This window comes from Falco rusticolus, chromosome 4 (assembly GCF_015220075.1).
Source record: "Falco rusticolus isolate bFalRus1 chromosome 4, bFalRus1.pri, whole genome shotgun sequence".
Lineage (NCBI taxonomy): Eukaryota > Metazoa > Chordata > Aves > Falconiformes > Falconidae > Falco > Falco rusticolus.
Genome location: NC_051190.1, coordinates 20,575,516 through 20,588,685, shown reverse-complemented (window position 1 = coordinate 20,588,685; position 13,170 = coordinate 20,575,516). Strand labels below are relative to the sequence as shown.

Genomic DNA, 13,170 nt, shown 5'->3' with positions numbered 1-13,170 from the left:
CCACCACCCGTTACAAGGAGCTTTGCACACAGACAAGCTTAGAATACATTTGGGAGGATGACAGTGGAAGAGGTTTGTACAGAGAATGCTGCTTATCTGCTGAATACAAAGATTATTCCTTTTTTATTTTGTGATGCATATGATAAGATTTGTGAATAGCTCTTGATGTTTGTTGTCTGTTGGGTTTCTTGGTGTGGTGTTTTGTTGTTTGTTTTTTTTTTTAAAATAAACAGCGAGGCATATTTCTTAAGCACCAAAGATGAAATTTTCATCTTGCTATGCAATGGGAATGATGCAAGGTTTCACTGCAGAGTGATGCCTGACAGGGAGAATGGCTGCCAGGGAAAATTTGCTGCACTGGCAGGATAATTAGGTACAATGCTCTGAAAGGTAGGATCCTGCACATGTGGAAGTAAATGGGAGAAACTTACTTCTCTTTAAGGGCTGCATAACCAGACCAGCTGTATTACTTTCTGGTACCACCACACTTACTGCACTTTACCTTTAATATATATATAGTGTGTGTATATATGCTATTGTACAACTCCAAAAGCTCAATTTTCAGCAGTTCCTCGGGATGTAACGTGAAGCTGGAAAGGCAAGCCCAAGTGTTTCCCAGCATGTAGGCACCATCTGGGCAGGTATTAGGAAATCTTAAAAGCAGGGTGGGCAAAATCACCAGTTGAGTGCTGCACAGACATAGACAGCGGGGATGCTGCAATTCAACACGATAATCAGAGATAATAAAAATCCCAGATTTAGGTGAAAGCCTAAGTCAAACCACATACAGTCAATAATAGAAAGGTGCATTTGTCACACGGGTAGTAAACCCTGAGCAATTACTGTGGATTTACGCGGTAACCCTGTAAATTTAATGAAGTAGGTATGCCTTAGCTTTGTACAGCTGGGACAGTTCTTTAATCACTGCTACTCAATAGCTTAGAGTACCACATTTGTAATTTGCATGGCTTGGAAAACAGGAATATTCATTACTGTTTCCTGGTTATTTGCTTCCAGTTAAAACACAAGACCAGATTACGCCGCTTGATAGCGGACACCATCACAAAGCTGCTAAGGCGCCTGCCCGCGCACAGCCTGTTCCAGCACCCTCACCAGCGGGCGCCCACGCCGGGCGCTGGATGCGGCTCTCCAGAAGCCCAGATGGCCCAAGTCGGTGTAACTCAATCATCCTCTGCTGAACCACAGTAATTTGTATCAGTCAAGGAGCTGAGCCATTATGCCTACTTCTCAAACTGGTTAGGTTGTAAATTAGATTTTCATCACTCTTGGGACAAAAACCTGACTCTGCTGAGGTCAGTGGGAGTTTGACCATCTATTTCAGCGGCGCCATGACTTCACCAGTCGTTTTCATGTGCAATATTAATCCTGAAAGTCACCACAGTCTATCGGGTTTATTACTTTCCTAAAAATATATTAAATAAAAACTTCCATTAGTACTTGCGGATACCAGTAGTTCAGTTTCATCTTATTTCCTTCTGCTCAAACATAAGAAAAGGAACATTTATCTCAAAGGACTTTGGATTTTAATTACCAAAAAATAGCTATGGTTTTGATCGATTCTTCAGCAGAACTCATACCAAGTAAGCACTGAATACAGTTTACTGTCTCGTGACCAAGATGATCAGCTGGGACCTTCTCTGACTCATATCAGGTCAAAATAGAAATCCTCTAAAACCTATTCCCTACAATGAAATTTTACTCGAACAAAGTCCTTGCTGGAGTAATATGAAAAAATAACCTGTGAAAAATAAAGCACGGGGCCTTATCCAGTAAAATACCCAAGCAGTATCCCAAATTTCAGTTAATATGCTCACTGAAATCAGCAAACAAAGTGGTTTGGGGTATTTTGCCTATGAAGAAGAAAACCCAACCCCATTAGGGGAACAGGCATGGTGCAAGCATGCACACAGACCCGTGCCAACCAACACACACCGCCCCAGTGCCGCAGAGGGAAGGGTCTTAGTGATGTGACAGACAGACCACACTGGCCTATGAGGTCACTCTTGGGGGGGGGTGGGGGGAGGGGAGGGAAAGTAGATGCTTCAAAACCTACAGACAATCTTTTATTATTAACAATTCTCTGATTTCAGTAAACTGGGGGGGGGAAAAGAAAAGGTGTATGCCATATGTCTAAATAAAAAAGCCATTTAGTTAATCACTGCTGTTAGCTGAAAGCATTGTTAGGGTATTTTCTACCAGAAAAAAAATCTGCCCTGGAATAATAATTTTACTTTTCCTATAAGAGCAGCAATCTTTCATCAAGACTAATTTTATTTCAAGCGCTGGGGATACAGCAATGGCACCAGCCATTTTTTATTGAAACATTGTTCCAGGTTTCCATCAGTTTTAATACCGTAATACACATGACATAACTGAACGATGCATTTTTCAAATATACTTTAAAGCTGTGGGAATACACCCCTTAAAGGCAAGCCCTCTCTTCTTTTCAAGTGCCATACAAGCACAGCAGGCAGCATTCAAAGCTACCTCTTCCATGTCAGCCAGCAGGAAAGGCTGACAGGGAATTGGTTGTGTCACACTTGAAAAGTCACCAAAGGCAAAACAGACTGAAAGGTGGATGGGCCCAATTCTGCAATTATTTTTTTTTTTCTTAGTCCTCTTAGGAGATTACTGCCTAACCAATTAATTTCAGCTGGGAGGCTGTCCTAAATATCAACTTGCCAACCTTTCAGAGGCATCTCTAGGGTCTCCCCAAAAATGGAGACACTTGAAATGAGATTTTTAAAAGCACTAAAGTCATCTGACTTCTATATTGAGAAGCAGGATGACTTTGGCTCATTTAAATGTTTTGATATACTTCTTTGGAACTGGAGCCCTGTTTTTTCACTACTTGCTTGTTTAAAGTTTCTGTTCCCAAGGGCAGTGAGGCATCCCAGCTGTTACAGGCCCCCTTCACATGGGTTTGTCCCACCTTTAAAGGTACAGCCCTGTCTACCTCTAAGAAAAGACCAGCAGCCACAAGGGCTCATGGACAACCCATGTGCTGCCTTCGGCACTGGCAGCAGGTGCAGCAGGAGCATCGTTGGGCAGGCAACAGCAGCATAAGAGGGGTCCCGGCTGAGGACCAAGAGCATTTGCAGAACGATGCGGAGGCCACCGGTGCCCACCTTGCTGCTGCACTGGGGCAGCCCAGGGGGGAAAAAGCCCAGGGCAAGCATGCAAGGTTCACCTTTCCCTGCCTTGGTTGCAAACGTGGGGAAGATGAAATGGGGATGCTACAAGAAGCAACATTTTTGTTACAGCAAAAGCAGCTGTTTGGAGGTTACCTGTCAGGAGCTCAGCGTGGGGCTGGCCCTGAGGCAGCTCAGCCTGGCTGACAGACTGGCTATTACGGCCAGACCAGGAACCATCTGTTAAAAATATCCTCGAAAGCTGCACTCTTACAGAAACAGCCCTGGCCAGGCACAAGCATTGGCTCCTTCTGCCCCAGCTGCTCAGGCCAGGATCCAGACATCTCTATTTCTTCTGTGCGGGAGGACAGGAGCAAAGATGAGGATGAATCCAAGCAGGCTCATCCCTGCCCTTCCCAACCTCCCCTTCACCCTCCCTAACCTGAACCATATCCCCACCACACCTCTAATTTAATTCCATGTTGTGGCTGAGTCAGCAAAAGGAGAAAAACACCTGAAAAGAGAAATCGGCAATTTTCTTGATAAATGGAGAAAAGAGAGGACTAGTGAGGGTCAAAAAAAATTATGAAGACTTAAAAGCTTTAATGAAGAAAGCAACATAAATCCTGTTCTTCTTACATGGAACAGGATCCGCAGCTGGAGGTCATGCTCAAAACAACCAACACTAGTTCAGCTTTAACAATAACCACTAATTTTAATGATAAACTGTTTTCCATCCAACTGTTTGCATTTTTTTTTTTTGATTTTATATATTCAGGTGTAATGAAGGAAGGAGGAAACATCTGCTAGGGAATGCTGCAACCTCAGAAAATAGCACATCGGCCATCACAGCTCCATGCTGTGCACTTCATACAGGGTGCCTGGACACGCTGGGAGGAGAAACCCCAGACACCAAATATTACTGTGTATCTTCATCAATTTATAATGCAGAGGCAATCACTACAATGGCAAGCACTGATCCACATTTGAGTAGGCAAAGGGACTTACAGAAATCAACTTCATAAAACAGATGCAAAGAGAGCAGCCACACAAAAAAACCCCAAACACAACAACCTCAAGGTTGGGAATTAGCTTTGTTACATAGAAACAACAGAAACAAACACACACCACAACAAATTCGCATGTATCCAACTCTTTACCTAAGTCTGTTTAAGCCTAGCAAGGCAATTATAAGTACACAGATTACAAACTATAATAATCTTAGCCTAGGAATACTGACAATGAGTTGAGGTTTGGTTCACTGGAGTCCAAACATGGCAGCATTATTATGGGCACTGCTATAACATCCTCTTCTAGTCCAATACGCCAGCAAATCAGGCAATACCCAAGCTTTTTGCCTAGGAAAGAAGAGAAATACCTGGATTCCATCTTATCATCAAGAGGGAGAAGAAATCTTCCAGAACACCAACTACTAACTAAGCAAAATAAATGCCACGACAGCCTGCTGTTCTCCTAGCCCTAGTACGCTTTTTCTTCATTACAGTTTTAGAAGGAAAAGGTTATATCTATATTAGCCAGCAGCAGAGCTTCAAAGGGCATAGACAAGTAGAGCAAAATGGTGCTGGGAACCCCAGACCCACTCACCCTGCAAGGGCCCAGCTCCAGCTTTAGCCAGGAGGCCATGGATGGAAAGCCCATTAGCAGCTGAAGTGCGCAAAGTAAACTCCTGAAACATATTCTGGCTTAAGTTCACCCAAAATTAATCCGGTTTGTGCAGTCCCCCGTCACACAAACAAAAGCAGCATAAGTGGGGATGGGACCACAGCAAGGTTCCTTTCCAAGGTGCACTCCAGAACTGAGATGCCAGCACACATGGACCCAAGGGTAACAATAAAGAGTTTACTGACATAAACATACAATTCACCATGTATAAACCTTATGCAGGATGCCACAAACTAGTAGGAGCCAATATTGGTACTTAGCATATATATAACCACCACAACATTTATTTTCCTTCTGCCCTTTGACTACTAAATCTGTTATTTCCTTACACAAAATGGATCTGTTAGGAAACCAGTGTCTTCTGCAAGGACAAGCTAGCAGAGGTCCCCAGCCATATGGGCTATAGGATGGGCCAGACTGCCTGGACATAATTTGGCCAACGATCAAACCACATGTTCCATCTTGCATTTAATTTACTCATAACGGAGCACAGGGCAACACCACAAGACCTTGCAGGATCTCACAACTCAAGACGGCATGAGGGGAACTGTTCAAAAAGCATTTGGTAGATGATTGTCTTAATTTCTTAAGTTACTTGTCCCACTCATGATTTTGTTTTTTGAACAGAAGTCTAACTGAGAAAGGACAATTGAAACTTGTTAAAGAGCACCGAGCACATCACCACCAGAATACACTTCACAAGTTAGATTCCTGCTCTTTTTTCTGTACCCGTGCTGCTCCCCAGATTCAGCGCTGAGGTATCAATTTTAATTGATGTATAATCTAAGGCTGTTAGAGGGTGGGCTTTGTACTAGCGGGGAAAAAAAAAATAAAAATCTTTAACAAAACAGAATTTCTACTTTACTGGATAAATATACCAAAAGAAATTGTGGCATCTTGGTGGGTTGCTAAGCAACCAAGAGCTCCAGTGTCACTTGTTTGTGATCAATTCAAGTCATTCATCAGGCTCTGAAGCACCAGCTCAGGCATTCCAGCAAATCTGCGCCTTGGGAAAGCCACCGGGACTTCCTGCCTCACAATAACACTTTCTTTCCTCCAAGATAAACTTTGTAGATGTTCTTTTGATCTGTGTGATATGTTAATTCATTATTCTTAGCATACTGCTAATGGGAAAAGCTATAATTAACTAGCTACAGCATTGTAATGCATGCAAGATAAACTGAACTAATTAGTAGTGTTTAAAGTAGTGGCTTGTCCTCTCCCACTGGGGAAAGGAGTGGATCCTTTCTTATCACAGAAGCAACTGTCCACTACATCATTTTATGTAATTTATGGGTACCTTTCTTTTTTCTTTTCATTTTTCCTTCCAAACATAAGTGATAAAGCATATTTTTATTAGCAAACAAGATGGCTACAATCCAAGCCACCCAAGGTACACACACATGTTGTGAATCATGTAATCCTTCATTTAAACGAAGGCTTATCTGCTGGGTTTCTTGGGATAAAAGAGTGGACTCATGATTTCATTCACTAAGTTTAATTACTGAAGTAACACATGCTAAATGTCCATAACAATTGCATTCGTTCACACGGAGAGCGAGTTAAATGCAATCAAAGTGCGTATAGCTATAGTACAGTCTCTTTATTTCAGCCTCATATTCAGAATTCATTTTATTCCTATTTTGATAAAAATCAGTAATAAACTGCAAGGGTTTAGAGAATGAACTGGTTTAAAACCTGTGTGTTGGCATATAGCAAAATTTCTACAACTCTTGGATTGCTGAGAGGTATTTTTACTGAAGATATTTAATGATACTTTCACATATATTATGCGATACTCCTGAAGGAACTCCATTACCCCCTGCAAACCTGAGTATCTTATCTTTTGCATCTTATTTTAATGTAACAAAGTGTAGTCTTGTAGCTCTGCTGTAAGCCAGACTCCACTGCCAGCAGATGCTTGGCCTAAGGAAAGATGACAGAGCCTGGCTAGTAAGAATGTTCTGATTTTTTACTGACTCATTGTTTTTTGGGTTGGTTTTAGGGTTTTTGGAAAGACAAAGAAAATTCCTCACTTTTAAGCAACAGTAAAAGGCTAACATAGCAGTAGTCATGCACTCTTAATGCTTCACATCAGTAGAAGCCAAGCAGAGGATCTCGGGAAGCAACGGGCAAAGACCCACGTGCACAGCTCCAACAAGGCAACACTGCATGTGTGTTCACAAGTGGGCAAAAATCACACCTTCATTTGAAGGTGCAAGTCTTCCCCCTTCTCCTTTCCTCAGGCCCCAAGTAAACTCACAATTTTTGTTATTTTTTGCTTATGGAATAGTATTTGGGAGAGCTAAAGAACACATATTTAAATCAGCCACATCAAATGAACCCTTGACAAACAAAAATACCACCTGTCAAGTCTCTGGAGAAATATTCCAAAACATGTTGCAAGCAAAACTGTTCCTAGGTAGCACCGAGAATGAACTTACTTTCAATCTGCTGTATTATGGTTAAATACCCACATCTTATCCAACATACCATAAGCTTACCTCCTTTCCACCCAAAAATAAGCAGTTAAGTAATGTTAGTCATAGAAGTGACCGGTGAAAGTCTGGTTGCATTTGCTGTGTCGGACTATTAGCAAACAGAATCTCCTTGCGTTACAGAAACCTAAACCTAGCTGAGCGCACTGATGCGGCGATCGTGCAACACGGATTAGTAACACACAGCACACGACACCCAGGTGTAAAGATTCTCACAGCTCTCCCGGAACGCGGCGCACACACTGTCGCTTCCCCAGCAAAAACCTGGGACGTTCACAGTTATTTAGGGGGTGCAGGAAAAAAAAAAAAAAATACTTTCCGGAACCATGAGGAAGGAAAGAAACAAGTGTTTGCCACAGACGCGCGGCACCCGGGCTTGCAAACTTGAACCCACCGAAAACAGCACGAGACGACGCGCGCCAGCCCCCCCCCCGCCCCCGAACCCCACCGCGATCGTGCCTTTGCCTGCCCGGACCCCCGCCCGCCCCCGCAAACTTTCCCCGGGCAGCGGCTCCTCCGCCCGCAGCGCCGGGACCCCCTCCCCAGCCCCGGGGAAGCCGAGCCCCGGGGGCGGCCCCCAGCTCCGGGGAGCCCCAGCGCCAGCGGCGGAGGAGGTAGTGGCGGGGGGGGGGGGGGGCACACAGCGGGACCTGCGGGCCGGGGACCCCCGGGCTGCCCCCGGCGCTGCGCCCCCAGCCGCGGGCACCTGCTCGCCCCTTGGCGGGGCTGGGTCCGGGCTCGGTTTCCTCATTGCTTTGCAGGGCGAAGCCCAGCGCTTGGGGCGCGGGACCAGGTGCGGTGCGAGGAGGAGGAGGAAGAGATTTAAAATAAAATAAAAAAGATAATTTAAAAGGCTTTCGGTAGAAATGCAGAGCGAGCGGAGGTGGCGGCCGGGGCAGCCCCCGGGTCCCAGCGCCCTGCGCACCCCGAAGGGCCCCCCCGCCCCGGTCCCCCGGCGGTACCTGGAGCAGGGCAGAGCCGGCGGCGAGGGGGCGGCCGGTCCGGCGAGTCGCGGCCGCTCCGCAGCCCTGTCCCGGCTCTCCAAATTAATCGCTCCACCCCGGAAAAAAAAAAAAAAAAAAAAAAAAAAAAAAAAAAAAAAAAAAAAAGGGGGAGGGGGGGAATCCCCACCACCCCAAACCCAGCCCCGCTACACACCCACGAGAAGGAAGAGGGGTCCCTCCGTGACTGGCATCACTATCTCCTCCGGCAGCGCTTGCAGGGAGCCATGGCAACGAGCCCCCGCACCTCCCCAAACCGCTGCCCGCCTCCCCGGGGGGCCGAGCCCCCCCGCCCCGGCCCGCCCCGGCCCCTCGGCGGCTCCCACCTGCCCGCTCCGGCGCCCCCTCGGCGAGAGCCGGCAGCCCGCGGCGCCTCCGCCCCGCCGCGCGTCTCCGGGCGGCACCTGGGGATGGCGGGGAGGGACGGGAGCCCCGGCCCGGCCCGCCCGCACCTCCCCTGCCCGCCTCCCGCCCGGGGGGGCCGCGCCGCCGCCCCCCGCCCAGCCCCGGCCCCGGTAGCGGCCCCGCACGCCGCGGCGGGGTGGCAGGTGCGGGCCCGGGGGGCCCGGCGAGCTGCGGGCAGCCGAGCGGCGATGCGGAGAGGACAAGGAAATGGCCGAAATGGGGCCGGGGGGTTAGGGAAGACCCGCTGCCCCTCGCCCTTCCTCGTGGTGGTCGGGGCACGCATGAGCTGGGCAAGGAGAGAACCGGCGCCGTCGGGGGCCCGAGCGAGCCCCCCGCCCCCTGTACCCACCTCTCGGGGTGCACAAGTGCCCTTTCTTTCCAGGGGAGAGGCTGAGGAATCGCAGAATCCCAGATGGGAATGGGCTTCCCTGCCCCATCCGCCTCTGTGCCCCCCTTGCCGAAAGCCCCACGCATCCCCCATCCCAACACCAGTGCTTTACATAGGCAAACCTCCCCAAACCCTTTTCCTCCTTTCCCCAGTGCCCTCCTGATCTTCGCAAACCCTGACCAGGGTTAGGGGTGGGCTTGGGCACTCGGGCTTTCTGCCCGTGCGGTTTTCCCTCTGTCACCCCTTCGTGGAACGGGCTAAATTTGTCAGTGAAGACAGTCGTCACAAACCTGCCAGTCATTTTCTTAAGCGGTCCGCCCAGGGCCCACATGCGGAGGTGGCCAAGGTCAGACATAATCATTTTCATGGGGACTCGGACTTCTCCGATGATTTTCTGTCTCACTGCTGACCTTTGGGTGTTTCTCTTTTCTCTGAGCCTTGTCTAATGCAATGAACAATAATCATCAAGTAACATTCACAGACATTAAACCATAAAACCACCCTTCCGAGTCACAGTTAGCACTCATGGGGACAGTTATCATTTGGGTTAAAGATTTTTCGGACAGTAGCGATCAGAATTTGTTGATGTACTGGCCAATTCGTGTTCATCATCCAGCAGCTTTAGGCAGGTGAGCTTACTTTTTGGTCAGGAAGTAAATAATTACATTTAAGGAAAGGTATTATAAGCTAAAAGGGGTAATGAAAAAAAAATTGAGAGCTAGCAGGGAAAAGGATAGAATAATTTAATATACTTGTTCTGTGTAAAGAAAGCAAATGTAAAACTGGTAAAGCAATGTACGCTTGATATTTTAGTCACGCAAAGTCAGGCAATTCATAGATATAATTTTCATCTTAAACTACATTTGAGTCAACTTGTGCCAATATAAATGCCGAAGCTCTCACCAAACGCGTGGAGCAGAGCTCCTGTTCTGCAAGGGAAGTGTGCTGTGGTTGTGTGGGCAGCCCAGAGCACACACGAGGGAACGGGAGTTCTCCCTTTGAATCCCGCTCTCATAGCCAAATCCTGAATTGACTTACTGTTTCTTCCAGAGACAGTAAGATGCTGTATTTACAGCACATTGCTTTCCAAAGCAACCAACAGCTAAGCAACAGGCCTGTGCCCCCGTGCAGCGGAAACCTCTGAAAATAAATGGAAAAGGAGACAGCTGTAGAGGAATGTCTGACCGTGTTGGGGCTGCCGATGTATTCAAAAGCCAGTTGACCCAGTATAAACGTGGCCATCGAAGATCATGTTGAAAACCAGCGATGACTGAGGATTTACTGAAGCGCTGGCAAAAAGTGAAGACACCAAGGGTGGGAACCCATGTCCTGCTCGTCTGGGAGCACAGATAACAGAGCTGGCCGGAGAGCTGGGGAGGGCTGGCATCGCCCGTCCTGCCACTGCCAAGAGGATGAAAAACAGGGACAATGACTCTTACCCATTTCTGGCCAACACTACCCTCCTCCTGGGATGCCTCAGCAGTACTAGAAGTTTCCAGGTTGACGTAAAGAAGAGAGACAACAATTTAATTACCTCCAGTGACTACTTAAGGCAGGACTGCTGCCAAAGTCAACTTCCTAGGCTGCCTGTAGCTACGCTGCCGCATCTACTACCCAGACACGCCGTGCCACAAACAGAAGGAAACTGGTCTTGCAAAATGCCCAAACCACTTGGACTTTCATTCCCCTGCCTAGCCGGCCCAACTTTTAGATCCTCTCTGGCAACATGATTTCCCCAGGAAATTCTCACATTTTCAGGTTTCAGCCCCTAATATGGAAACCATTAAATGGTTTTCGTTTTTGACACGGAATCATGCAGGAGGTGTTCCTTCCACTAGGAAGGATGGAAGCTGATGGAAAAGTCAAAGTACATCAGCTTACCAAAAACTGCTCCATGCTTCCAAAATAGAATGTGTTCACGTTCCTAATAAGACACGGCACTAATCACATCTATTTCCGAGGCTCGGGTTTGCCTTAAGTAAAGTGTAAATAGACATAAGCCATTGTGCTTCAGATTTCACCGGGTAACGAAACAGGGCAAATGTCACAGCACTTAAGTCTGCACAGAACAAAAATAAAGAGAGAGAAGCACAGTTCGGTCCTCTCCGTGTCTCCACAGAACTGCTCTTTATTTTGGGATTTCCTGCTGAAAATCAAGGAGCCTTTTCATCAAACCCACTACTTGATGTGAGAATGAGAGTGCAACACTGCTAGAAACACTGGGAAAATTCATTACATCTCTCTAGGCTAGTACCAATCACATATTTAAAATGCATGTTAAATGCGTAATATTGTCTCAAATCAAGCGTGAGAAAAAAACCTTCAGAAGATTTATCTCAGGTATTGTCTAAAGAAATCAGAAGGAATAGAGGGTGTGTTTGTGCCTATCGCAACTTCAACTTGTTACCTGATTCGCTGCATGTACTCCCTCAAAAAACACTATTTTAAAATCAGTTCCAGAGTCCAATGGGAGGCTCAGAAGATTTCCAATCTTACTTTAATGCCATTTAAGAAACATGAAATACTCAGGACAAAAGAACAGATTGGCCAGATTTTCTTAAAAGAAAATTCATTTTGCTTGTAATTGCCAGCGCAGATCCCACCACCACAGCTTGGTAATAAAGATGATGCCATTTTTTGAACGGGTAGATATGCAAAAGTGTGAACATACTTGAATATCAAGAACCACAATTTCATATTGTATTTTTTCAACAAGGATAAGTTTCTGGGGATCTGGTTTGGTCCTGGACAAATTAAATGGCTAAACTAACTGACATCATGCCAACTAGCATTTTTTCCATGTCAAAATTTGTTTTGGAAATTATTTTCTGCTGTAACATTTCAGAGTATTTTCATTAACTGTGGAATGTTTCAAATGTTTCAGTTATAACATCTGAGATGTATACTGAGAAGCCCAAAGCTTCATTAAAAACTTTGAGCTCATAGGGGGAAGACTTTAACTGTAAAGGAAAAAAACATAGATGAGATAGTGAGTGATGCATATCCCTCTAATGGTTTATTAAACATGTATCTGAGCACACATCATCAGTGCTTAGCTTTGAAATGCTGAAAGTTAGATGGGTCTTGGCCAGAGCAGAGAAACTACAGACATGCTAGAAAATGCTCATCTACCCCTTCAGAATAATACAGGAAAAATCCACGTGATCACAGGACAGCAAATTTAAAATTAATTAAAGGAACTACCACTTTTCGCAGTTCGAATCAATCCCAGGAATTTAGGCTTTGAAAAACCTGGAGTGAAATGTTGGTATTTTTTTCTTAATATGATTTTTTAAAGGCTGGATAATTTTATGACTGCTAATAACATTTGTAACTGTGCAAGCTAAGATAATAACAATGGTAATCAAATCTCATGCTTCAGGGCATAAATTGATTGCTTCGAGGGGCTATGGAGGTTTTTCTTTTTTTCCCCACTACTGAGTACATGATTTCACAACTGACTAAGTGCATTACAAGGGGAGGGTTTGCTACTTTAGCTACTGTAGCTACACAATTGATCTAATCCCTCATAACAAATATGATGCCAAAATACAGTAAGCTGCCTATCTGCTTTGCAAACACTAATAGATTTAGGATCAAATTCAGTGAAATATTTGCTTCTTATTTTCCTATTTTTTTCCTACACTTCCTCTGAAAGAAAGTAGTAAGGTCTACATTAAAAACCAACCAACCAAACCAAACCAAACCAAACCAAACCAATAACAACAACAACAACAACAACAAATCAACCAAAACCCCGAAACCAAACAACCCCAAAAAACTTAAAAGCAAGAATCTCACAGTGAATCTTAAAACACCTGAGTTAGGCAAGTGGGTTCCTCCACAGCTAGGTTCAGATCCAAAGATCAGGAGGAAAAGCAACCAATTCATCGAGTAGCGTCACCACACCGGTGGGCCCATGCATCTCCTATGGCCAGCTTGTAAAAACTTGCTTTCGAAGACAACCACGTCTCCATCAACAAAGAGGCTGTGGTCTCTTTTCTTTGAAAAACAGACACAGTAAAATGGGAGAGCTTAGCCTG

General features: G+C 45.7%; 1 protein-coding gene across 8 annotated transcripts in view; it reads right to left on the bottom strand.

Moving 5' to 3' along the window:
- CHL1 (cell adhesion molecule L1 like) overlaps positions 1–8,743 on the bottom strand; it is a 138,257-nt gene extending 129,514 nt beyond the window's left edge. For 6 of the 8 annotated variants that reach the window (XM_037386357.1, XM_037386361.1, XM_037386354.1 and 3 more), the window contains exon 1: positions 8,661–8,722. The gene's annotated coding sequence lies outside the window, so the exon portion shown is untranslated. Of the gene's footprint in view, positions 1–8,491; positions 8,592–8,660 lie in introns of those variants that run through there. The other 2 variants (XM_037386358.1, XM_037386355.1) reach the window with 2 other exon arrangements.
- Positions 8,744–13,170: the final 4,427 nt, after the last annotated feature.